Source organism: Mirounga leonina, unplaced genomic scaffold, assembly GCF_011800145.1.
Source record: "Mirounga leonina isolate KUSES-001 unplaced genomic scaffold, KU_Mleo_1.0 Mir_151, whole genome shotgun sequence".
NCBI lineage: Eukaryota > Metazoa > Chordata > Mammalia > Carnivora > Phocidae > Mirounga > Mirounga leonina.
Genome location: NW_023270377.1, coordinates 109,474,291 through 109,499,024, shown reverse-complemented (window position 1 = coordinate 109,499,024; position 24,734 = coordinate 109,474,291).

The following is a 24,734-nucleotide window of genomic DNA, read 5'->3' as shown; positions in this document are numbered from 1 at the left end:
GAGACTATGGATTTTGAGAAACAAACTGAGGGTTCTAGAGGGGAGGGGGTGGGGGGATGGGTTAGCCTGGTGATGGGTATTAAAGGGCACGTATTTAATGGAGCACTGGGTGTTATACACAATGAATCATAGAACACTAAAAAAAAAAAAAACTAATGATGTAACGTATGGTGACTAACATAATAAAATTAAATTAAATTTAAAAAATAAGGCTATCATGGTCGTGAAATGAGATTACCTGTATAAAGTGCTTAGTAAAGCACCGTGCAAAGAGCAACCTTCAATGTGGAAAACACAGAAGGAGTGGAAGCTATGTGTTCCAGACAGGCTGTGTATCCTAATTTTGTGATCTCAAGAAGTTGCTGGGGTGGAACCCTGGAGCTATGGGTAGTAACAGCATCTCAGTGGCAGAGATGGGAGACAAGGATGAGTTCAAATCTGATGGTCAATAATACAAGCTACTGTTTATGAAACCCTGACTCCATGCACCTTCCAGGTATTTGCATGTAGATTTTCTATTCTCTCTCAAGGTAGGCCAAATTCCCTTGGTAGGAAGCCCTCATACTGACAACTGCATTCATACTCAAGTGTGCCTTATTTTCCTGTTTCTGACTAACAGCAGCCCTGAGAAAAACAACATCCAAGGTCCCTGAGTCAGGGAAAGTCCCCAGGCAGGCAGGGATGATTTAACATTGCTTCACGCGGCCTCTCATGCCTGCTTTTAGTTCTCTGTTTCTCCAGCCAGTTTCCCCACGCTCTATAAATCTCTCTTTTCTTGTAAACATTGCAAGAGAAGTAAGCAGTGCAGAAGCGCCTGTTCTTCTCCCTTCTGCCCAGGGTTTGTCTGTCCTGGTAGGACTTATTTCCAAGTACAAATGCACACAGCTAATTCCCCACCTGGCAGGAGCTTCTGGAAAACATAAAAAGTGGGTCAGCTCATCAGAGTCATTTGTCCCAAGGGGATACATGAACAAGTGGGAGAAAAATGTGTTAATTTGGCCAGAAAAATATGTGTTTCTCAATGCATCATGGTTACAAAAGGAGTTTGAATTAAACTACTTATGTACTCATTCATTCGTGCATTCATTCACTCATTCAACACATACTTAAAAAGGATCTAACCATGTGGAGGACACTAGAAATACCAAACCAAAAAGGGAGGTCCATAGAATGCAGTAGAAAGCTCACAGGGCTTTGCCACCCAACTAGCTTAGATTTGAATTTAATTCTGCCATTTACTTCCTGAATAGCCTGGAATAAGCTATTTAACCTCTCTCAGCCTTAGTTTCTCCATCATCAGTAAAATGGGAATGATAATAGTGACCATCCAGAATATTATACAGTATAAATGGGTTAAATGTCTACATAGTGCCTAGGGTTCAATAAATACAAACTGCTATTACTATTACTATTACTATTATCACTTTAAAGCTACTATTCTAAACAAATAATAGATTGTGTTTAAGGAAACTAAAAACAAGTGAAAGCTGGCATTTGTTGTTATAACCTATTATCTCACAGAACTCCCTTTCTAGAATAAAAGGGGGAAATAAAAGTTGGGAAACATTTCCAAGATAGAAATTCAGTAGTTTCAGTGCCATACATGAATGGGTTATCATTTTTCTTACAGCTGTCGGCAACCATCACCAACAACATATTACTATTTATTACTCAGCTCTGTGGGACTGAGCAAAGAAAATTTAGGTCTGTCAGGAATACCCCCGTTCACACAGCAGATGGCCAAAAAAGCAGTCAGGGTCAGAGTTCACCACAGCTGGGCATAAATCAGCAAAGTGAAACTGTAAATACAAAGGCAAGTGTGCCCAGGGATGTATAAATGGGATGATAGCTCAGCTCCTCCACTGGCCTCTGAATTTGGCACACAAAAAATGTGTTTAGAACAATGTCACTAATATACTGGTGAAGGGAGCCCCTTTGGGTGCTCATTATATATCAGGCATTGTGCCAACATATTTATTTATTATTAAAAATAACTTTTTAATCTGTTATATTATGTAACATAATAGCCATATGAGCCATTATTATCCTCATTTTACAGATGAAGGCACAGAAAGATCAGACATGTTGAGCAGTCTTTCCAAAGTCACGCAGCTGGTTCTCAGTGTTTGATCATGGAGCTTTCTGACTCCAATGAGGATGTTTCCACTGATATGGCTGCTTCTATATTGAGGACTCTTCCGTACATTGTCATTCTGTTTCACTGACAGAGTGGGGAGGAGGTTATGTTTAGTACTTTAACATACCACAAAGGTACTTCCTGATATGAAAGAAATAGGTTACCCCTCTTATATAATATCTCAATTTTTAAAAATGATGTTATGATTCTGAACTCAGTTGCTACTTGTCTGCAGTTTGGGTGGAAGAGATGCTTCAAAAATGCCTCACAAAGAGCTATAGTCATCTGATGTATGTAAGAAGGACCTGATATTTCACCAATCCTGGATGTTGCCTAAGATTCCTTTCTTTCATGACTTTTTTTTTTTACTTCACTAAAAAAAAATGAATACCAAATCCTACTTGAAAGTGTTCATTTAAAAAAAAGTGTTTATAGTATTGTGCTGCTGTATGTTACTGCCCAAAATAAATGGGTTATCTTTCAAATTCAGTGTGTGAACTGATATTATGTAGGCAAAAGGAGTGCCCTCACACTAGACTGATTTAGCTTGTACAAAAATGATGTGGGACAAGCATTGCCACCCCATTTTACAGATAAGGAGGCTGTGGCTTGGAGGGGTTGAACATCTTCCAGAACACCTCACACTGCATTAAATAATGAATTTGAATTTAGAATACAGGATAGATGGACTCTTTCCATTACCACACCACCTTCTTTCACACATACCTGTTTTTCTTTCATTGGAAGTTCCTGATAAAACCCCAGGGCCATGATGTTTTGTAAGCATTATTAAACTTGACCTAATATGTTGCCTGGTCACAATGACAGTAACCAATCAGGTGAGACAGGCAGAGCCCACCTCACCTCTTAGGACCTATGGAAAAACTATAGCAACCTTACTGATGTTAAAATCCCAAGAATATTAGCTGCAGTTGTATGACTTTCTGGGCTGCTGGCTGGAGATTCACAACACCCATTATGACAAAGTCCTCTTCTCCTTGCAACCCCCAGAATGGGTTTCAGAAGCTTCTGCCCCCACGAAGAGGAGGATTTCCTTTGCAGTTTCTTCCCTCTCTTTTCATTTTGGCTCAGTGTGGAGCAGGGGCCAGCTGAAGCAGCGTTAACCATCTGCAACACTGACAGTCACTACCGCTTTGTGTCTCTGAGATACGGACTGATATAGGCACACCAATTCTGGATTTTACGAGGCAATGGAGGCTAGCATGTCCTCTCAACATGCTTTGCCAGGGAATGGACCCTGGAGAACCCTCTGCTCCGATGGTTTATTCCCCAGAGATGCCCACAGAGACTGTGTATCCACAGAGCATTTGCCTTCCTTATGGTCACCCCATGCCCCTCACTTCCACTGCCAGCTCCTTTCTTTCTCACAATTCAGGGCTGTCCTGGGAAGTCTGGTTTTGTCAGCTGAGTCCATGCCTGACATCCCTGGTATCAGAGACAAGGTTGGCCAGCAATTCTCCAGGTTGCTACCCTCAGGCAATACAGTTTCTTTCAGAGTGAAGGGAAAGCGAAATAAATGTAGGAAATAACTTTACAGGCTGGGATAGCAGGTGAAGGAGTGAGGGGCAGCTGGGAGGACTGTGCCCAGACACATCAGCCCCTGGGATGAGAATGGGCTGGGATCAGACCTCCACACCTTAGCTATCTAGTTCATCCCCCATTATTCCTTGCCACTGTGGACACAGACCTGTTTTCTGCATTCGGGGGCTTCATCCCTTTGCTCATGTTCCCACTCCCCATTCTCACCCTTCATAGGAAAGGTTTTTTTTTTTTTTTTTTTTTACAGGTAAAACCAACTCCACTGGCTTTCCTTTCTGCCTTTTCTCTCAAAAACAATAACCCATTTAGTTGCTTTGTCACAATATGAGTACACAGGCAGTAAAAAGCTTGTACCATTTGGGATGAACAGGCTTGCCCTGCCATTAAGTTCCATTAACAAATGAAGCAAATATTACATGCCAGGCCCCATCCTTTGCTTGACCATGTAGAGGAACATCAGATGCAATTAAAGCCAAGAAAGAATGCATGGTTTAAGGTGGGTATTTTATTCAACTTGGGCTTGTATAACACAATACCATAGACTAGGTAGCTTTAATAACAGACATTTGGTCCTCACAGTTTTGGAAGCTAGAAGTCTTGAGACCAGGGCATCAGCACAGAGCAAGTTCTGATGAGAGCCTTCTTCCTGGCTTGCAAATGACTACCCTCTAGCTGTGCTCTCACATGGCAGAGAGAGAGAGAGAGAGGAAGGAAGTTCTCTGGTATCTCTTCGTATAAGGACACTAATCTACCCCTCCTTCATGATTCTGTCTAATTCTAATTATTTTTCTAAGACCTCATCTCCAAATATCATAGTTGGGGTTAGGTGTTCAACATATGAATTTTTAGGGGACATATTCAGTCCATTACATTCAATACCTGTCCTCCAAAATTAATGTTCTTGCATGCAGAGCACATCGATTCCTTTCCAACAGACCCAAATGTCATCCTAGCAGAAACTCTAAAGTCCAAGGCCCAAAGTATCACCTAAATATCAGCTAAATTAGGTGTAAGTGAGACTGTGGGTAGTCTATCCTGAGGCAAAATTCCTCTCCAGTTGTATGAACTGTGAAGCCACACTTCTAAAATGCAATGATGGGACAGGCAGAGGATCCATTCTGAAAGGGAGAAGAAAGAAGGAAGGAAGGGGTGACCGGTCCCAAGCAAGTCCAAAACCTAGCAAGGCCGATTCTACTGGGTTTTAAAGCCCAAGAATAATCTTCTTTGGCTTAATGTTCTGCCCTCCAGTCTACTTTATACTGGCCAAACACAAAACTGCTGTGACCCAAATTTCCAAAAACAGGACTCACTTCTGTCAGTAATTGAAGGTGTGGGGCTGCCAGGCTGCTTGTCCTTCTTCACCAACAGTTGTATCAGCACTATCTAACATCCATACATTAAAAACCGATTGTGTAAACCAAACAAGGAATAATTAGACCCATATCAGGAGGGCTACAGGTATAGGGAAGGATGGTACAGAGTGTTCAAGAAAACAACACTGGATCAGACAGAAGATGGAGGAGGAGTAGGAGACCTGGATTTCATCTGGTCTCACGAATTCAGCTGGATACAGATCAAACCATTCGGAACACCTACAAACTCAACAGGAGATCGAAGAAAAGAATAGCAACAATGCTCTGAACAGAAAAGCGACCACTTTCTGGAAGGTAGGATGTGCGGAGAAGTGAATTCGAGGCGATATTCAGAAGGATGGACGGTGGGGGAGGGGGCCTCCATTGGCCACTTCTGGCAAGTGATAGAGTCTCAGAGCACAAAATTGGAACTTTTAGAAGTCGGCTCCGCTGAGGGACGTCGCTCCAGTGGCTAAACGGGGGTTGGAACCCTTGCTGGACAGTGTGGTCTCAGGACCCTCAGGGTCACAGAAGGACCAGGGGTGACTGAGTGCAGCAGAGCTCCCAGGTATCAGAGCGGGGGAGCTGGCTGCAGATGAGCTGAGCCGGGGGCTCTCAGCTCAGGGTTGCCATAAACCATGATCCGCAGCAGAGTTGGGCCACTGCACCTCCAGCAGGGACCCAACAAGTGGCAGATCCGGGGAGACTCTCCTTCCTCCCCCAGGGAGGAGCAGTGCAGGACTGCACCACAGGGATCTGCTGGGTTTGGAGACTCCACACCTAGTTGGGTGCCAGAGATAGAAATGCTCGGTCACAGGCCTGGTGAGCACGGAGTGCAGCCAGAGACCAGGGAGACTGGAGGGATTGACTGCTTTTCTCTGGGGACTGACTAAGGAGTGGGACCCCGAGGTCTCGGCTACTCTGGGGCAGAGATTGGGAGGCCACCATTTTCACCCTTACTCTCCAAAGCTGTACCAAAAGCTTGCAGGGAACAAAAGCTCCTGTGAGCAAACCCAAGCAGATTACTTAGCCCTGACCGGGCAAAGGCGGGGCAATTCTGCCTCCGGCAAAGACATTTAGGAACCATGGCAACAGGCCCCTCCCCCAGAAGATCATAGAGAACAGCCAGCCAAGACCAAGTTTACGGATCATTGAGAACGGCAGAACTCCAGAGCTAGGGGAATAGTGCACAGAGAATCCATGGCTTTTTTACCATGATTCTTTAGTCTTTCAAAGTTTTTTTTTTTTTAATTTTTCTTTTTCCCTTTTTCAACCAACATCTTATCAATCCCTTTTTAAAAAACATTTTTTATTTTTCATTTTTAGAGTCATATTCTATCCCTTCATAGTAGTTACCCTTATTTTTGGCATATATATATAAGTTATTCTCTCTTTAAAATTTTGAGATACAATTTCTTCTAACAGATCAAAATATACCCTAAATCTCTAGTGTATGGTTTTGTTCTACTCTCCTGCATGATCACATTCTCTCCCTTTTTCTTTCTTTTTTTTTTAAAACCTCTTCTTTCTTTTTTCAAACAACTTCTTATCAATTCCTTTTATAAATTTTTTTATAATTTTCATCTTTACAATCATATTCCATCCCTTCATCATATCAACCTTTATTTTTGTACATATATAAGTTTTTCTTTCTTTAAAACTTTGGGAGGCACTTTCTTCTAACAGACCAAAATACATTTCCTCCTCCAAGACCATGCAGTCTTTACTGTAGCTATATAATTCATCCTGAAATTAGGTAGGAGTGTGTGGCACTGATCTATGCACCAGCCTGATCATATTTGAGCATATTCTGTTTTTTTTGTTGTTGTTGTTCTGTTCTGGTTTTGTTTGTTGTTAACTTTTTCTTTTTCTTTTCTTTTTTTCTTTTTCTTTTTTCTTTCTTTCCTTTTATTTCCCCCCAGCTTCAGGTCTTTTCTGATTTGTTTAGAGTATATTTTCTGGGGACGTTGTTACCCTGTTAGCATTTTGTTCTCTCATTCACCTATTCTCCTCTGGACAAAATGACAAGATGGAAAAAATCACCTCAACAAAAAGAACAAGAGGTAGTACCAATTACCAGGGACCTACTCAATATGGACATTAGTACAATGTCAGATCTAGAGTTCAGAATCATCACTTTAAAGATACTAGCTGGGCTTGAAAAAAGCATGGAAGTTATTAGAGAAACCCTTTCTGGAGAAATAAAACAGCTAAAATCTAACCAAGTAGAAATCAAAAAGGCTATTAATAAGGAGCAATAAAAAATGGGGGCGTTAACTGCTAGGATAAATGAGGCAGAAGAGAGAATGAGTGATATAGAAGACCAAATGATGGGAAATAAAGAAACTGAGAAAAAGAGAGATCAACAACTACTGGATAACGAGGGCAGAATTCGAGAGGTAAGAGATACCATAAGACGAAACAACATTAGAATAACTGGGATCCCAGAAGAAGAAGAAAGAGAGAGAGGGGCAGAAGGTATTTTGGAGCAAATTATAGCAGAGAACTTCCCTAATTTGGGGAAGGAAACAGGCATCATAATCCAGGAAGCACAGAGAATGCCTCTCAAAATCAATAAAACTAGGTCAACACTCCGACATCTAAGAGTAAAACTTACGAGTCTCAGAGACAAAGAGAAAATCCTGAAAGCAGCTCTGTAGAAGAGATCTGTAACCTACAATGGTAGAAACATTACATTGGCAACAGACCTATCCACAGAGACCTGTCAGGCCAGAAAGGACTGGCAGGATATATTCAGAGCACTAAATGAGAAAAATATGCAGCCAAGAATACTATATCCAGCTAGGCTGTCATTGAAAATAGAAGGAGAGATAAAAAGCTTCCAGGACAAACAAAAACTAAAGGAATTTGCAAACACGAAACCAGCCCTACAAGAAATCTTGAAAGGGGTCCTCTAAGCAAAGAGAGACCCTAAAAGCAACATAGACCAGAAAGGAACACAGACAATATACGGTAACAGTCACCTTACAGGCAATACAATGGCACTAAATTCCTATCTTTCAATAGTTACCCTGAATGTAAATGGGCTAAATGCCCCAATCAAAAGACACAGGCTATCAGATTGGATTAAAAACTCCAGAGAGTTTTTAACTGCAAGAGACTCATTTTAGACCCAAAGACACCCCCAGATTGAAAGTGAGGGGGTGGGAAACCATTTGCCATGCTAATAGACACCAAAAGAAAGCTGGGGTGGCAATCCTTATATCAGACAAATTAAATTTTAAACCAAACACTGTATTAAGAGATGAGGAAAGACACTATATCCTTCTTAAAGGGTCTATTCGACAAGAAGATCTAACAACTGTAAATATCTATGCCCTAACACAGTAGCAGCCAATTACATAAGGCAATTAATGACAAAAGCAATGAAACACATTGAAAACAATACAATAATAGTGGGGGACTTTAACACCCCCACACTGAAATGGACAGATCATCTAAGCAAAAGATCAACAAGGAAATAAAGACTTTAAATGACACACTGGACCAAATGGACTTCACAGACCTATTCAGAACATTCCATCCCAAAGCAACGGAATACACATTCTTCCCTAGTCCCATGGACCATTCTCCAGAAGAGATCACATCCTAGGTCATAAATCAGGTCTCAACCGGTACCAAAAGATTGAGATCATTCCCTGCTTATTTTCAGACCACAATGTTTTGAAACTAGAACTCAAACACAAGAGGAAAGTTGGAAAGAACTCAAATATATGGAGACTAAAGAATGAATGGGTCAACCAGGAAATTAAAGAAGAATTTAAAAAAATCATGGAAACCAATGAAAATGAAAACACAACTGTTCAAAATCTTTGGGATGCAGCAAAGGCAGTTCTAAGAGGAAAGTATATAGAAATACAAGCCTTTCTTAAGAAACAAGAAAGGTCTCAAATACACAACCTAACCCTACACCTAAAGGAGCTGGAGAAAGAACAGCAAATAAAGCCTAAACCCAGCAGGAGAAGAGAAATAATAAGGATCAGAGCAGAAATCAATGAAATAGAAACCAAAAGAACAGTAGAACAGATCAACGAAACTAGGAACTGGTTCTTTGAAAGAATTAACAAGATTGATAAACCCTGGCCAGACTTATCAAAAAGAAAAAAAGAAAGGACCCAAATCAACAAAATCATGAATGAAAGAGGAGAGATCACAACCAACACCAAAGAAATACAAACAATTATAAGAACATATTATGAGCAACTCCATGCCAGCAAATTCGATAACCTGGAAGAAATGGAGGTATTCCTAGAGATGTATCAACTACCAAAACTGAACCAGGAAGAAATAGAAAACCTGAACAGACCTATAACCACTAAGGAAATTGAAGCAGTCATCAGAAATCTCCCAACAAACAAAAGCCCAGGGCCAGATGGCTTCCCAGGGGAATTCTACCAAACATTTCAAGAAGAATTAATACCTATTCTTCTGAAACTGTTCCAAAAAATAGAAATGGAAGGAAAACCTCCAAACTCGTTTTATGAGGCCAGCATTACCTTGAACCCCAAACCAGGCAAAGACCTCATCAAAAAGGAGAATTACAGACCAATATCACTGATGAGCATGGATGCAAAAATCCTCACCAGAATACTAGCGAATAGGATCCAAAAGTACATTAAAAGGATTATTCACCATGACCAAGTGGGATTTATTCCTGGGCTGCAAGGTTGGTTCAACATCTGCAAATCAATCAATGTGATACAATACATTAACAAATGAAAGAACAAGAATCATAAGATTCTCTCCATAGATGCAGAAAAAGCATTTGACAAAGTACAGCATCCTGTCTTGATCAAAACTCTTCAGAGTATAGGCATAGAGGGTATATACCTCAATATCATAAAAAGAAAAGACTCCGAATAGCCAGAAGAATGTTGAAAACGAAAAGCAAAGCTGGCAGCATCACAATTCCAGACTTCCAGCTCTATTACAAAGCTGTCATCAAGAAAGTATGGTACTGGCACAAAAACAGACACATAGATCAATGGAGCAGAATAGAGAGCCCAGAAATGGACCCTCAACTCTATGGTCAACTCATCTTCAACAAAGCAGGAAAGAATGTCCACTGGAAAAAAGACAGTCTCTTCAACAAATGGTGTTGGGGAAATTGGACAGCCACATGCAGAAGAATGAAACTGGACCATTTCCTTACACTACACACAAAAATAGACTCCAAATGGTTGAAAGACCTCAATGTGAGACAGGAGTCCCTCAGAATAATAAAGGAGAACACAGGCAGCAACCTCTTCGACCTCAGCCACAGCAACTTCTTCCTAGAAACATCACCAAAGGCAAGGGAAGCAAGGGCAAAAATGAACTATTGGGACCTCATCAAAAAAAAAAAATCAACAAAACCAAAAGACAACCGACAGAATGGGAGAAGATATTTGCAAATAACATATCAGGTAAAGGGCTAGTATCCAAAATCTATAAAGAACTTATCAAACTCAACACCCAAAGAACAAATGATCCAATCAAGAAATGTGCAGAAGACATGAACAGACATTTTTCCAAAAAGACATCCAAATGGCCAATAGACACATGAAAAAGTGCTCAACATCGCTCAGCATCAGGGAAATCCAAATCAAAACCTCAATGAGATACCACCTCACACCAGTCAGAATGGCTAAAATTAACAAGTCAGGAAATGACAGATGTTGGCAGGGATGCGGAGAAAGGGGAACCCTCCTACACTGTTGGTGGGAATGCAAGCTGGTGCAGCCACTCTGGAAAACAGTATGGAGGTTCCTCAAAAAGTTGAAAATAAAGCTACCATACAATCCAGCAACTGCACTAGTGGGTATTTACCCCAAAGAAACAAATGTAGGGTCCCGAAGGGGTACGTGCACCCCGATGTTTATAGCAGCAATGTCCACAATAGCCAAACTGTGGAAAGAGCCAAGATGTCCATCTACAGATGAATGGATAAAGAAGAAGTGGTATATATATACAATGGAATATTATGCAGCCATCAAAAGGAATGAGATCTTGCCATTTGCAATGATGTGGATGGAACTGGAGGGTGTTATTATGAGCGAAATAAGTCAATCAGAGAAAGACATGTATCATATGACCTCACTGATATGAGGAATTCTTAACCTCAGGAAACAAACTGAGGGTTGCTGGAGTGGTGGGGGGTGGGAGGGATGGGGTGGCCAGTGATAGACACTTCGGAGGGTATGTGCTATGGTGAGCGCTGTGAAGTGTGCAAGACTGTTGAATCACAGATCTGGACCTCTGAAACAAATAATGCAATATATGTTAAAAAAAAAAAAAGATAGCAGCAGGGGAAGGAGCGGGGGGGAATCAGAGGGGGAGATGAACTATGAGAGACAATGGACTCTGAAAAGCTAACTGAGGGTTCTAGAGGGGAGTCGGGTGGGGGGATGGGTTAGCCTGGTGATGGGTATTAAAGAGGGCACGTTCTACATGGAGCACTGGGTGTTATCACAAACAATAAATCATGGAACACTACATCAAAAACTAATGATGTAATGTATGGTGATTAACATAACAATTTTTTTTTTTTTTTAAAGAAAACAACACTGTATAAATGTAAATGCGCTCAGGCAACTGCAAACCTCTGGGTGAGACAGAAAATGAAGCTGAGGGAAGACATTTGAAAATCTGTTGCCCAACAACACGTTCTGTGCCACTTCTATCAGAACTACTCATCTCTGTATAGTTACCTTCCATGATTAACAGCAAGGCCTGAGTCACTCCTAAGTAACCACCTTGCCAGGCACATACTCATGGCAACCCTCTAAGTTAGGAGACATTATTAGCATTTGGTGAGTAAGGGAACTGAAGAAAGGCAAGCTGAAGAAGTAATTCGAGGTCACACAACCAATAAGTGGCTCAGCCACATTTTTCTTTCTCTGAAATCAGTTTTCAAAAATACACTCTCTATGAAAATGGGCCTATAGTTACTGAATCTCTTTCTCTTGAAGTTTTGGGGGACATTAGCATAGAAAAGACTCAAAGAAGTCCTGTAGTAAATACCTCGTTTACCTTTGTTTAACCAAGACCAGCTCAACCCACAACTTCCCAGACCTACTGAGACATTTTATCACATCAAATATACGTTGAAGAACTCTGAACTGGCATTCTGTTGCTTCCCCCACTTCCCCAGTAAAAGGCTGTTTCTCTGTCAATATCTTGAGAAAAGCAACCCAAGAGCTGACAGATGAGTGAGTAAAAGCCAAGGAGACAGTTCAGCAAAGGAGCAGTGGGCTCTAGCCCCAGCCATTAGCCACATGTGGGCATTCACATTTAAGTTTCAGTTAGCTATAGTTTAATAAAATAATAAAAAAATATTCTCATTCACTTCAGCTATACTTCAAATCTACAAAAGCCAGATATGGCTAGTGGATAATGCATTTGGCAGCTGAAAAACAGAATATTTGCGTTATGGCATAAAGTTCTGTTAAACACATCAGGGCTGGGAACTTAGATTTGTGCCTATGGTGTGGAAAGGGGAGACCACTTGGTAGGTTAAGCGCCACTGACCCAGGTGGTTAAGCTACCTAGGAGGCTCTGTCTCCTATGGCCATCCTCAACCAGGGAAAGGGCTTAAATGCTGGCTTATTTTTCTCTCTGAAAATGGGACTATTCCCTATATTTCCTCACTTCCTAAGGGTGATGAGAATAAAATGTGATAATATATAAAGAAGCAATTTAGATTCATATAATATCTTTCTGGCTAAAACTCAAAAGTGTCATTATGTCCCTTGAAGCACTATGCTTTCTCTGTATTTAGAAATATAAATATTCAGGCGCCTGGGTGGCTCAGTCGTTAAGCATCTGCCTTTGGCTCAGGTCATGATTCCAGGTCCTGGGATCGAGCCCCGCATCAGGCTCCCTGCTCGGCAGGAAGCCTGCTTCTCCCTCTCCCCCTCCCCCTGCTTGTATTCCCTCTCTCGCTGTGTCTCTCTCTGTCAAATAAATAAATAAAATCTTAAAAAAAAAAAGAAATATAAATATTCAGATATCTATACAATCCCTTTTGAATGGAGACCTACATTTATATGTAATGACTTTTAAAAATCCTACTGCTTTTCCTAGCTCCATTATCAAAGTGATGCTCTTATAGCTCTCTTGCCTACCACTGCCAAGCAAATTTTCCTAAAATATCCATTTTCCCAAGTCCTCCCCTGATCAGAAGCTACCCATGGCTCCCTACTGTGTTTAATTCTGCTCCTCCTCACTCAGGTTTCTAGCCATCAGTGCAGCCCCTGCTGTATCTCTGCCCCACTTCACAGTCTCATTCAGGCTCTGGGTCTTATCAGTATTAAGTCAGCCTCTTCAGTGAACAACATGGCAAAGCAGAGTCATGGACTAGCTGCTCCTAGAGGGAGGATGGTCAAGAAACAATGCCTCAGAGAAGAGGAGGGGAGACCCGGCCAGATTCCTACCCCTGAAACCTTGTTGACAACCTCACCTTTGTGACATTTTCCAAACTTATCAGGATCCTCAGAGAGTGGGCCTGGAAACAGGTAAGTCTGAAGGCAAAAATCCATGTTTTCTCTAATTTTTCTTCCTAAAGTGCTGTATCAAATGTGCCAGTTTGCCTAAGCACCAGCCTTCTCAGAATCAAGGGTGACATGTGCCCTCTACTCTAAGCCATCCTTCAGTACCCTCAGATCAACACCCAAACCTCTCTTTGCTCATGTCCCTTTCTTAGATTTAATCCTTCTGTGACTTTTCCTTCCCTCTGGGTAATGTTTCAGACTCTCAGCCTGGCATTCAAGACCCTTCATGATCTGTCTCTTCAGGCTCATCTCCACTACTTCTTACACCTGAAATTCGAGCAAGATGAGGGGATCTCATTGTCCTTGGGTAGGTCACAGCATTATCTGTTCTATTTTTTCTCTAAAGTACTCTAAGCATTCTCCTTTGCTTCTCAACCTCCATCTTCTAGGTCTGCCTTGGTTTTCTTTTATTCCCAGGATAAAAACCAAACTCCCCACATAGCCTTTGAAGCCTGCCATAGCTGGATCCTGTTGGTTTCATCAGTCTCATGTCATGCCATTCACCATTGCCTTGGTCCTGAAGCCACAACCACCTGACCTTTCTGCCCTTGACTGAGCTACTCTCTTTCAACTTTGGAGCTTCAGCACTTCTTGCCAAGGATATACTGTCCCAGTCTTCTTATTCAGAGCACTCTGGTATACTCAACTTACAGCAAACATCACTGCTTGTCATCATTCATTTATTTTTTTTTTAATATTTTTACATAGTAACATGACTATACTCTTGTGATTTTTTTTCTCATTCTTTTTTATTATTATGTTAATCACCATACATTACATCATTAGTTTTTGATGTAGTGTTCCATGATTCATTGTTTGAGTATAACACCCAGTGCTCCGTTCAGTACGTGCCCTCTTTAATACCCATCACCAGGCTAACTCATCCCCCCACCCCCCTCCCCTCTAGAACCCTCAGTTTGTTTCTCAGAGTCCATAGTCTCTCATGGTTTGTCTCCCCCTCTGATTCCCCCCTTCATTCTTTTTATTAATTTTTTTATTATGTTCAGTTAGCCAACATATAGTACATCATTAGTTTTTGATGTAGTGTTCAGCAATTCATTAGTTGCATATAACACCCAGTGCTCATCACATTTATTGTTTTATTTGTTAAGGATCTGTGATAAACCCAATTCAAAGTCAAGAGAGAGCTGGGACTGAGACATCATAACCTTTGCTGTATCTTAGACCAGTGCCATAGACATAAGGAGTTGCTCAATAAAGATGTGTTCAATAATTGCATGGGACTGCCACAGAAGTAACAAACAGCTAATTTTTATTTCATTTTTTCACTGATACATAATAATCAAGAATCCTATACTTACCCCAGTTGTGACAGTCATCACTCTACTTAATTACTTATACCCACCCAAGACTGTGAAAATACTAAAGCTGAGACAATGCCCTAGTAGTATCTGCACTCCCTCTGGCTGCACAGTGTCTGACAGACAGGAGACACACAGTAATCACAAAACACATGCATGAAAGTAATAGTACCAAACAAAATAATCAAGCATTGAAAAAAGTGGCATACTCCTAACAAGGGTGAGGAGGAAAAAAAGAGACAGAAATAAATAGGTTTAACACATTAAAGGTGTAAAACTTGATATAATTATATATTGTGACTATTTTTCAAATATTAGAATATTGAGAAAAAATCAGACAAAATATGTACACTGTAAGAATCTCTTTATATAAAGTTCAAAAATAGGAACATTAATGTATGGTATTTAAAATCAGGAGCCATTAATTTGAAAAAGGTTGCTTCTGTAATGCTGATGGTGCTATGCTTTTTGATCTGTGTACTGATTACAAAGGTGTATTTACCCTGTGAAAATTCATCAGTCTGTGCACTTACTAATTTTGTTATATTTCAAAACAGAATGCAAAAAAAGTGAACGTGGAATAAAGTTTTCAAGTTAACAAAATTTGAAAAACTGTGTTCTCAGCACACCTACACTAAAGATAGAAGGATAATGCCCTGGGGTGGAAGCTCACTTTTTCCTGGATTTCCTCATTACAAAGTTAATATCTCAGTGGTTTACAACTATGAACATTTATTACTCATCAACATAAGGATGGTTATGAAAGAATAGCCCTTATGAAAAACATGCTCATTCTTATGGGAGAGCCTAAAGGGAAAATGTGGACCTGACCCACACAACCACGTATAATCATATCTACTTGTAACACATTGGCCAAGACCAAAGCCAATCGAGTGGTCATAAAAAATCAAAAGCTTTGTGCCATTTACTACCCATAGATGCAGGAGAGAATAAAGAGCAACATAAATGATAAATTTAAATGATTATTGACAAATTAATACAAATAAGCACAATTCCAAAAATCTTGTAATTCATAATTGCATTATAGAAAATTTAAATAATCAAGAACTATATAATGGGAAATGGGCAGGCGGCTGAGTTCTCTGAAATTTTTGCACTGACCAAAGAGTGGACAAAGTAGAAAAGAAGAAAAGTAAAAGACCAACAAAGTACAAAAGAACTAATTTTATTAAACTTTAATAAGTCAGAAATGAATATTATAGCTTATATGGCAATTGCTAAAGAAATAATTAAGAACATAAAACTAACAAGAACTTATGAGGAAAGTATAACAGTACAAATAAATTTAAAATAAGACCAAAAGAAAAAAGGAACAAAGATGAAGAGGGAAAACCAAAGCAGAAAATAGAACGAAAATGTGTCAGCAATAACTTTATTTTATTTTTTTATTATGTTATGTTAGTCACCATACAGTACATTAGTTTTTTTCTCAATGAGTTCTTTTTATTATTATTATTATTATGTTATGTTAATCACCATACATTATATCATTAGTTTTTGATGTAGTGTTCCATGATTCATTGTTTGTGTATAACACCCAGTGCTCCATGCAGAACATGCCCTCTTTAATACCCATCACCAGGCTAACCCATCCCCTCAACCGCCTCCCTTATAGAACCCTCAATTTGTTTTTCAGAGTCCATAATCTCTCATGGTTCGTCTCCCCCTCCAATTTCCCCCCCCTTTATTCTTCCCCTCCTGCTATCTTCCTTTTTTTTTTTTTTTTAACATATAATGTATTATTTGTTTCAGAGGTACAGGTCTGTGATTCAACAATCTTACACAATTCAGAGCACTCACCATAGCACATACACTCCTGAATATCTATCACCCAGCAACCCCATCCCTCTCACCCCCACAACTCCAGGAACCCTCAGTTTGTTCCTGACATTAAGAATTCCTCATAATATGAGGAATAATATGAGACCTCAGGGAGGTCATATTATACATGTCTTTATCTGACTGAATTATTTCGCTCAGCATAACACCCTTGAGTTCCATCCATGTCGTAGCAAATGGCAAGATTTCATACCTTTTGATAGCTGCATAATATTCCATTGTATATATATACCACATCTTCTTTATCCATTCATCTGTCGATGGACATCTTGGCTCTTTCCACAGCTTGGCTATTGTGGACATTGCTGCTATAAACATCGGGGTGCACATACCAATTTGTATCCCTACATTTGTATCTTTGGGGTAAATACCCAGTAGTGCAATTGCTAGGTCATATGCTAGCTCTATTTTCAACTTTTTGAGGAACCTCCATACTGTTTTGCAGAGTGGCTACACCAGCTTGCATTCTCACCAACAGTGTAGGAGGATTTCCCTTTCTCTCATTCCCTCCAACATGTGTCATTTCCTGACTTGTTAATTTTAGTCATTCTGACTGGTGTGAGGTGATAACTCATTGAGGTTTTGATTTGGATTTCCCTGATGCCAAGGGATGCTGAGCACTTTTTCATGTGTCTATTGGCCATTTGGATATCTTCTTCGGAAAAATGTCTGTTCATGTCTTCGGCCCATTTCTTGATTGGATCACTTGTTCTTCAGTGTTGAGTTTAATAACTTCTTTATAGATTTTGGATACTAGCCCTTTATCTGATATGTCATTTGCAAATATCTTCTCCCATTCTGTCAGTTGTCTTTTGGTTTTGTTAACTGTTTCTTTTGCTGTGCAAAGGTTTTTATTTTGATGGAGTCCCAGTAGTTCATTTTTGCCCTTGCTTCCCTTGCCTTTGGCGATGTTTCTAGGAAGAAGTTGCTGTGGCTGAGGTCGAAGAGGTTGCTGCCTGTGTTCTCCTCTATTATTCTGAGGGACTCTTGTCTCACATTGAGGTCTTTCAACCATTTGGAGTCTATTTTTGTGTGTGGTGTAAGGAAATGGTCCAGTTTCATTCTTCTGCATGTGGCTATCCAATTTCCCCAACACCGTTTGTTGAAGAGACTGTCTTTTTTTGCATTGGACATTCTTTCCTGCTTTGTCAAAAATTTGTTAACCATAGAGTTAGGGTCCATTTCTGGGCTCTCTATTCTGTTCCATTGATCCAAGTGTCTGTTTTTGTGCCAGTACCATACTGTCTTGATGATGACAGCTTTGTCATAGAGCTGGAAGTCCGGAATTGTGATGCCACCAGCTTTGCTTTTCTTTTTCAACATTCCTCTCGCTATTCGGGGTCTTTCCTGGTTCCATACAAATTTTACGATTATTTGTTCCATTTCTTTGAAAAAAGTGGATGGTATTTTGATAGGGATTGCATTAAATGTGTAGATTGCTCTAGGAAGCATTGACATCTTCACAATATTTGTTCTTCCAATCCATATGCATGGAATGTTTTTCCATTTCTTTGTGCCTTCCTCAATTACTTTCATGAGTATTTTATACTTTTCTGAGTACAGATCCTTTGCCTCTTTGGTTAGATTTATGCCTAGGTATCTCATAGTTTTGGGTGCAATTGTAAATGGGATTGACTCCTTCATTTCTCTTTCTTCTGTCTTGTTGGCGTATAGGAATGCCACTGATTTCTGTGCATTGATTTTATATCCTGCCACTTTACTGAATGCCTGAATGAATTCTAGCAGTTTTGGGGTGGAGTCTTTTGGGTTTCCCACATAAAGTATCATATCATCTGCAAAGAGTGAGAGTTTGACTTCTTCTTTGCCAACTTGGGTGCCTTTTATTTCTTTTTGTTGCCTGATTGCTGTAGCTAGAACTTCCAATACTATGTTGAATAGCAGTGGTGATAGTGGACATCCCTGCCACGTTCCTGACCTTAGGGGGGAAGCTCTCAGTTTTTCCCCATTGAGAATGATATTCGCTGTAGGTTTTTCAGAGATGGCTTTTATGATATTGAGGTATGTTCCCTCTATGCCTATACTCTGAAGAGTTTTGATCAAGAAAGGATGCTGTACTTTGTCAAATGCTCTTTCTGCATCTATTGAGAGGATTGTATAGTTCTTGTTCTTTCTTTTATTAATGTAATTGTATCACATTGATTGATTGTTGAACAAACCTTGCAGCCCACGAATAAATCCCACTTGGTCGTGGTGAATAATCCTTTTAATGTACTTTTGGATCCTATTGGCTAGTATTTTGGTGAGAATTTTTGCATCCATGTTCATCAAGGATATTGGTCTGTAATTCTCCTTTTTGATGGAGTCTTTGTCTGGTTTGGGGATCAAGGTAATGGTGGTCTAATAAAACGAGTCTGGAAGTTTTCCTTCCATTTCTATTTTTTGGAACAGTTTCAGAAGAATAGGTATTAATTCTTCTTGAAATGTTTGGTAGAATTCCCCTGGGAAGCCATCTGGCCCTGGGCTTTTGTTTGTTGGGAGATTTTTGATGACTGCTTCAATTTCCTTAGTGGTTACAGGTCTGTTCAGGTTTTCTATTTCTTCCTGGTTCAGTTTTGGTAGTTGATATATCTCTAGGAATGCATCCATTTCTTCCAGATTATCTAATTTGCTGGCATATAGTTGCTCATAATATGTTCTTATAATTGTTTGCATTTCTTTGGTGTTGGCTTTGATCTCTTCTCTTTCATTCATGATTTTATTTATTTGGGTCTTTCTCTTTTCTTTTTGATAAGTCTGGCCAGGGGTTTACCAATCTTGTTAATTCTTTCAAAGAACCAGCTCCTAGTTTCGTTGATCTGTTCTACTGTTCTTTTGGTTTCTGTTTCATTGATTTCTGCTCTGTTCTTTATTATTTCTCTTCTCCTGCTGGGTTTAGGCTTTATTTGCTGTTCTTTCTCCAGCTCCTTTAGGTGTAGGGTTAGGTTGTGTATTTGAAACCTTTCTTGTTTCTTGAGAAAGGCTTATATTTCTATATACTTTCCTCTTAGGACTGCCTTTGCTGCATCCCAAAGATTTTAACCTGTTGTGTTTTCATTTTCATTAGTTTCCATGAATTTTTTAAATTCTTCTTTAATTTCCTGGTGGACCCATTCATTCTTTAGTAGGATGTTCTTTAGCCTCCATTTATTTGAGTTCTTTCCAACTTTCCTCTTGTGATTGAGTTCTCGTTTCAAAGCATTGTGATCCGAAAATATGTAGGGAATTGTCCCAATCTTTGGTTCTGTTTGAGAACTGATTTGTGACCCAGGATGTGATTTATTCTGGAGAATGTTCCATGGGCACTAGAGAAGAATGTGTATTCCATTGTTCTGGGATGGAATGTTCTGAATATGCCTGTGAAGTCCATTTGGTCCAGTGTGTCATTTAAAGTCTTTATTTCCTTGTTGATCTTTTGCTTAGATGATCTGTCCATTTCACGGGGGGGTGGTTAAAGTCCCCTACTATTATTGTTTTGTTGTCGATGTGTTTCCTTGTTTTTGTTATTAATTGGCTTATATATTTGGCTGCTCCCATGTTAGGGGCATAGATATTTACAATTGTTAGATCTTCTTGTTGGATAGACCCTTTAAGTAGGATATAGTGTCCTTCCTTATCTCTTATTACAGTCTTTGCTGTAAAATCTAATTTTTCTGATATAAGGATTGCCACCCAGCTTTCTTTTGGTGTCCATTAGTATGATAAATGGTTTTCCACCCCCTCACTTTAAATATGGAGTTGTCTTTGGGTCTAAAATGAGTCTCTTGCAGACTGCATATCAATGGGTCTTGTTTTTTTATTCAATCTGATAGCCTGTGTCTTTGATTGGGGTATTTAGTCCATTTACATTCTGGGTAAGTATTGAAAAATATGAAATTAGTGTCATTGTATTGCCTGTAAGGTGACTGTTACTGTATATTGTCTCTGTTCCATTCTGGTCTATGTTACCTTTAGGCTTTCTCTTTGCTCAGAGGACCCTTTTCAATATTTCTTGTAGGGTTGGTTTTGTGTTTGCAAATTCTTTTAGTTTTTGTTTGTCCTGGAAGCTTTTTATCTCTCCTTCTATTTTCAATGACAGCCTAGCTGGATATAGTATTCTGGGCTGCATTTTTTTCTCATTTAGTGCTCTGAATATATCATGTGAGTCCTTTCTGGCCTGCCAGATCTCTGTGGATAAGTTGTTGCCATTCTAATGTTCTACCATTGTAGGTTACAGATCTCTTCTCCTGAGTTGCTTTCAGGATTTTCTCTTTGTCTCTGAGACTCAGTTACTATTAGATGTCAGCATGTTGACCTATTTTAATTGATTTTGAGAGGGGTTCTCTGTGCCTCCTGGATTTTGATGCCTGTTTCCTTCCCCAGATTAGGGAAGTTCTCTGCTATAATTTGCTCCATTTTACCTTCTGCACCTCTCTCTCTTTATTCTCCTCCTGGGATCCCAATTATTCTAATGTTGTTTCGTCTTATGGTATCACTTATCTCTCGAATTCTGCCCTCGTGATCCAGTAGTTGTTTATCTCTCTTTTTCTCAGCTTCATTATTTCCCATCATTTGGTCTTCTAGATCCCTAATTCTCTCTTCTTTTTTTTTTTTTTTTTTTAAAGATTTTATTTATTTATTTGATAGAGAGAGACACAGCAAGAGAGGGAACACCAGCAGGGGGAGGGGGAGAAGGATAAGCAGGCTCCCCGCAGAGCAGGGAGCCCGATGTGGGACTCGATCCCAGGACTCCAGGATCATGACCTGAGCTGAAGGCAGTCGCTTAACTGACTGAGCTACCCAGGCGCCCCCCTAATTCTCTCTTCTGTCTCATTTATCCTAGCAGTTAGATCTTCCATTTTTATTGCACCTCATTAATATCCTTTTTGATTTTGAACTTAGATTTTAGTTCTTTTATTTCTCCAGAAAGTGTTTCTCTAATAACTTCCATGCTTTTTTCACGCCCAGGTAGTATCTTTAAAATCGTCATTCTGAACTGTAGTTCCAACATCTTACTAATGTCTGTATTGATTAGGTCCCTGACAATCAGTACTGCCTCTTGTTCTTTTTTTTTGAGGTGATTTTTTCCATATTGTCATTTTGTCCAGAGGAGAATAGATGAATGAGAGAACAAAATGCTAACAGGGTAACAATGAATCCCCAAAAATATACACTAAAAAAAATTCAGAAGGGACATGAACCAGGGGAAAAGAAAGGGAAAGAAAGAAAAAAGAAAAAAAAGATAAAGAAAAATATTTAAAAAAAAAAAGAATATGATCAACTATGATCAGGCTGGTGCATAGATCCATGCCACACACTAGATTTTGGGCTTATTTTGGTCCTTTAGAAGAAAGTGCCTCCCAAAATTTTAAAGAAAGTAAAACTTATATATGTACAAAAATAAGGGTAAATACAATGAAGGGATGGAATATGACTGTAAAGATGAAAATTATAAAAGATTTTAGAAAAGGAATTTGTAAGATAAGTTAGTTGAAAAAAAGAAAGAAAAGGAATTAAAAAAATGGGTGGGAGAGAATGTGATCAGGCAGGAGAGTAGAACAAAACCATACACTAGAGATTTAGGCTATATTTTGGTCTGTTAGAAGAAACTGTATCCCAAAATTTTAGAGAGAACAACTTATATATATACCAAAAAGGGTTAACTACTATGAAAGGATAGAATATAACTCTAAAAAATGAAAAATAAAAAAGATTTCTAAAAAAGGGATTGATAAGATGTTGGCTGAAAAAGGAACAAAGAAAAATTCAAAAAAAGAAAAAAAGAAAAAGGGAAAAAAAAAATTAAAAAAATTAACTTTGAAAGACTAAAGCCATGAATTCTATGTGCAGTATTCCCCTAGCACTGGAGTTCTGCCATTCTCATTGATTGGTAAACTTGGTCTTGGCTGGCTGTTATTGCTGATCTTCTGGGGGAGGGGCCTGGTGCAGTGGTTCTCAAATGTCTTTGCTGGAGGTGCAATTTCCCGGCCCTTGCCAGGCTGGGCTAAGTAATCTCCTCGGGTTTGCTCTTGGTAGCTTTTGTTCCTTGCAAGCTTTCTGTACAGCTTTGGAGGATGAGAGTGAAAATAGTGGCCTCCTAATGTCTGACCTGGAAGAGCCAAGAACTTGGGGCCCCACTCCTCAGTGAGCCCCCAGAGAAAAGCAGTCAATCACTCACATCTCTCTGGTCTCAAGGCACACTCCATGCTCACCCAGCCTATGACAGAGCATTTCTATCTCTGGCACACAACCCCATTTGGAGTCTCCAAACCCAGCAGATTCCTGTGGTGTTCTCCTGCACCACTCCTCCCAGGGGAGGAAGGGGAGTCTCCCTGGATCTGCCGCTTGTTGGGTCCCTGTTGGAAGAGCAGTGGCCCAACTGTGCCACAGATCACGGTTTATGGCAACCCTGAGCTGAGAGCCCACTCCTCAGTTCCGTCTCTGCAGGCAGCTTCCCTGCTCCCATACCTGGGAGCTCTGCTGCACTCAGGCACCCCCGGTCTTTCTGTGACCCTGAAGGTCCTGAGACCACACTGTCCCAGTGAGAGTTCCATCCCCCACTTAGCCACTGGAATGACGTCCCTCAGCGGAGCAGACTTGTAAAAGTTCCGATTTTGTGCTCTGCAGCTCTATCACTTGCCAGAAGCGGCCAGTGGAGGCCCCCTCCCCGCCATCTGTCCTCCCTAATATCGCCTCAGATTCACTTCTCCACACGTCCTACCTTCCAGAAAGTGGTCGCTTTTCTGTTCAGAGAGTTGCTGCTATTCTTTTCTTCAATCTCCTTTTGAGTTTGTAGGTGTTCAGAATGGTTTGATCCTTATCTAGCTGAATTCCTGGGAACAGACGAAGTTTAGGTATCCTACTCCTCCACCATCTTGCTCCTCCTCTATGTGGTATATCTTTTTCCATTCCATTCCGTTCAACTCTTGTATCTTTGTGTATAAACAGTGTCTTTAGTAGATGACATAGGGTTGACCCTTGTTCTACTATTCAATCTGAAAATCTTTGTTTCTTGATTGAAATGTTTATTCAAATTTAATGTTATTATTGATATGGTTCGATTTACGGTTGTCAGTTTTCCTTTTTTTAATGTATCTCATGCCACTTTTGTTCCTCTGCTCCACCTTTATAAATATTTTTATTTGATTAAATGGATATTTTCTACTGTAACACTTTAATTTCTTTAATAATTTAATTATATTTTAAAATTATTATTTTAGTAGCCACTTTGGGGCTTATTGTGTACATCTCAGTTGACCAAAATCCATTTCTTAATTATACTAACTTAATTCTAGTAACATATAGAAACTTTACTTCTGTATAGCTCCATCCCTTCACTCTACTTTTGTGATGTTATTATTATGTATATCTGTCAGTTAAAAACTCACTCTTTTAGTCAACGTTCTCCAGAGAAACAGCCTCTGTGTGTGTGTGTATGTGTGTGTGTAGCTGTCTTTAGTTCTTTAAATATATTTATATTTGTTAATAAATCTTTGTGGGCTAAGTCTCTTCAAAAATAGTTTTCTTATTGTTATTTTAATCCCCATATATAACATCATTAGTTTTTGATGTAGTGTTCCATGATTCATTGTTTGTGCATAACACCCAGTGCTCCATGCAGAACATGCCCTCCTTAATACCCATCACCAGGCTAACCCATCCTCCCACCGCCCTCCCCTCTAGAACCCTCAGCTGGTTTTTCAGAGTCCATCATCTCCCATGATTCGTCTACCCCTCTAATTTCCCCCTCTTCATTCTTCCCCTCCTACTACCTTCTTCTTCTTTTTTTTTTTTCCTTAACATATATTGCATTATTTGTTTCAGAGGAACAGATCTGAGATTCAACAGTCTTGCACAATTCACAGCGCTTACCAGAGCACATACCCTCCCCAGTGTCTATCACCCAATCACCCCATCCCTCCGACCCCACACCCCACTCCAGCAACCCTCAGTTTGTTTCCTGAGATTAAGAATT